Source organism: Octopus bimaculoides, chromosome 1 (genome assembly GCF_001194135.2).
Source record: "Octopus bimaculoides isolate UCB-OBI-ISO-001 chromosome 1, ASM119413v2, whole genome shotgun sequence".
Classification (NCBI taxonomy): domain Eukaryota; kingdom Metazoa; phylum Mollusca; class Cephalopoda; order Octopoda; family Octopodidae; genus Octopus; species Octopus bimaculoides.
The window spans coordinates 182,538,596-182,542,296 of record NC_068981.1 but is presented as its reverse complement, the minus strand read 5'-3'; positions in this window follow the sequence as shown (position 1 = coordinate 182,542,296).

Genomic DNA, 3,701 nt, shown 5'->3' with positions numbered 1-3,701 from the left:
TGTAAAAAAGAGTTGTTGAGTCAAAAACATAGTTTATTTGGTAGATAGATAAAAAGCAGCTTTCTTTTTTATAATACAGATATGACTAATTCGGAGAAACATTACCTTCATTATTCGCACATCGTCACTCTCGTAATGCAACACTTTGTAATTTTGGTTCAAATTGAAAGTGTGAAACTATTTTCATTTTCTAATGAAACTTGTTCGTTGTAGAGAAGTGTAATTTAAATAACTATAACTGGCTGTTGAGATAACGTAGAAAATATGTAAATTAAAATAAAGTTTATTTGACATGTGTAATTGATTTGATTGTTCTGGTATTAACATCAATTGGTAAGAATAGAAGTCATTTGACGACACCTTTTTGTTTGTAATTGGTTATCCTGTTGCAAGTTCAATCCGTGGAATATTGAAATGATACCCGTCTTGTCCATTCCACAGAATAAGAGTATACTGGGGAGCATCATAAGAGGGATGAGTCTGTGAAACACGTTTAAGGTTGTTATCTCGAACACGAATGAGAATATCATGATTTTCATGGGGATCACCAACCATAAAGATGTGACTCATTAGATGTGGGCTCATTAAAACAATGTAAAATGTTCTTTACTATAGTTTACTATAGACATAACGAACGCAGAAACACATACACACATACACACACTCATAGAATTGATAAAATTGAAAACAGCAAAACGTACACACACGAAGTTCAAGCGAAACGAAATGTAATCAATATAGGTGCAAATCATACTTTCTGGAGCATAGTCATGCTATGAAAAAATGGAAAGTCACCAATTTAGAAAAAGTTAGTATGCGTCACCAATGTAAGAAAGTACAGAAAGTCAACGTTTCTTTGGAACATGCAGTAAATGTCATAAAATTCACGATTGAATGTCACGGTGAAGAAAGTGAATGTCGAAGAAAATTCAGAAGGCATAATTCAATTTTTCACACGAAAATTATTTATTTTACAATTTTGAAACGAACGCTGAACCAAGTGTATAGAAAGGAAGATGTTGTTGTGGTGAACGTTAATTTAAAATATTTGCTGAAGGATGTATGTAGAAAGATTAAATTAATTTGACATTACTATATATTTTTTAACTGTGGAACATTATAGGCTGTAGAATAAATACTGACCGTAGTAAAAAGGTTGTGTGACGTTGATACAGTGGTGAAGAACCAGGAGGAATACGATAAGGACTGTTAAAATGCATTATCTTGAAACTGGTTTGAAGGAGTGGAATAACATTTCGGTAATGTTATTGAAAGAGCTGCTGAGGCTTTCTACTTCGCCACGTTTCTGAATTTGTTATAATAACCAGAATAACATTATTTTTTTTAGATATATTTGCGAGTCTTCATGTTGGTAGTACTTGAAAGTGAGCGTTGTTGTTCGTTTAAAGTTCGGGCCGCAAGTAAACTTTCAATATTGGTGCGTTTCACTGTTAGTGGGGAGGAGTTACATACATAAACTAACACACATACACATACACTAAAGTACACCTGAAGACTATCTCTGTCCCGGCGTGTTTTTGTCTCTGTGTTTAGATGTGTGAGTGTCAGTCGTCACAAAAATGTATGTATACTGACAGACACATACACCGTCACACACATGTACTTGTCATTCACCAGCCTAACGTGGGTAACGAACGCGTGAACACACCCATATAGAAAATGCGACGTCATCGTCGTTGAGGTGGTGATATAAAATGTCGTTTACGATAGGTGACTAAAAGAAAAATGATAATGTTAAATTTTTGTAATGCAAATATGTGAATGAAAATATAGTTTAGTTGGTAGCCAAAAGCTTACTGAATCTTTTGAGAACCCATACGTCAAAATCGGCAGCTCGGTTTTGGAATGCATAAGAAGCATACACACACAGACACACAAACACGCACACAGACACACACACGCGCACAGATACACACACGCACACAGACACACACGCACACAGATACACACACGCACACAGATACACACGCGCACACAGACACACACACGCACACAGACATACAAACTCACTATAGCCTCGGGCCGACCAAAGTCTTGTGAGTAGAATTGGTAGACAGAAACAGAAAGAAGCCCGTCGTATATATACATGTGTGTGTGTATTTGTGTGTGTATGTGTGTATTTGTGTGTCTGTGTTAGCACCCCCATCATCCCTTGACAACCGATGTTGGTTTGTTTACGTCCCCATAACTTAGCGGTTCAGCAAAAGAGACCGATAGAATAAGTACTAGGCTTATAAAGAATAAGTCCTGGGGTCGAATTGTTCGACTAAAGGCAGTGCTCCAGCATAGCCACAGTCAGATGACTGAAACAAGTAAAAGCATAAAAGCATAAAAGAATATATACATACACACACTCACACACACACGCGCACGCACGCATACATACATACATACATACATACATACATACATACATACATAACAAACAAGGGCTCTCTTGTCTTTTATTATATCTGCCCAACTAAACCAGCCAGTCTTATGAACTCAAGATCAAGGTTTCAGTTACTGACGAACAATTATCTGTTGCACAGACAACGAAACCTTGATCTGCACTATTACATATAAATGAAATGCAAGCATCTCCTTCTCTCTCTCTCTCTCTCTCTCTCTCTCTCTCTTTCTCTGTATACGTACGATATATATATATATATATATATCACACACAAATTTGATTTCCAGAGTTATTAGGAACTATTTTACAAAGTAACAATGTCTATCAATAGTAATTACTACACGAAAAATAACACCAACCCAAGAGTACAATAAAGTGACATTTGACCTTAGACGTAAACAAACAAGCAGTCTGCTGTATAAGAGAGCATAAATTTTGATATACATATTTCAAACATTCTCTGTGCCAGTCCCTTTACGTTTCATTAGCTTGAAGCCAGTGATCATTGAGGTAATATTATGCCTTCATAAAACTAACTTAGTGCTATTTTTGGTTGAACATAAGCAAGACAAATCTTCTTTATAAAATGGTTTAACATACAGCACAATTATTTAACTGGTAGATAGAAATAATCTATTATTGGTTGAATAGTCAGTCCTTCCAAATTTTCGGATTACCACTGCATTAACATAATCTTTTCTAATATAGGCACAAGGCCTTAAATTTTGAGGGAGGGGCCAGTCGATTAGATCGACTCCAGTACGCAACTGGTACTTAATTTATCGACCCCGAAAGGATGAAAGGCAGAGTTGACCTCGGTGGAATTTGAACTCAGAACGTAAAGACAGACGAAATACCGCTAAGCATTTCGCAAATTTTTTATTTCCCACAAGGAGGCAACAAAGAGGGGACAGTAGAATCTGATATGGGGTCAGATTTATCGTATGAGTTAACAAAAAGATGAATTAAAAATGTTTACATAAATATGAATAGTTCGAATGATAACATATACAAGACAACAATACAGATTGGAGTGGGAGGCAGGATATGCTCGGACCCCACGAGCCCCGTCTCACCACTGATGCTTTGGGTTCGTCCTGCGTTGTATTCATGCAGTTCCATCCATACGCAACATTCGTGCGACATTCTTCCATCGATCTTGGAACATTTTGGCGGATAGGCACTTTTTCTCTAACCTTATTTTCCTTCTTAGGTAGAAGGTGAAGAAATTCACCAAGCCAGGGCCAGAGATAAAAATGCCTGTTATTTACCTTTTCATTCGCGTCTT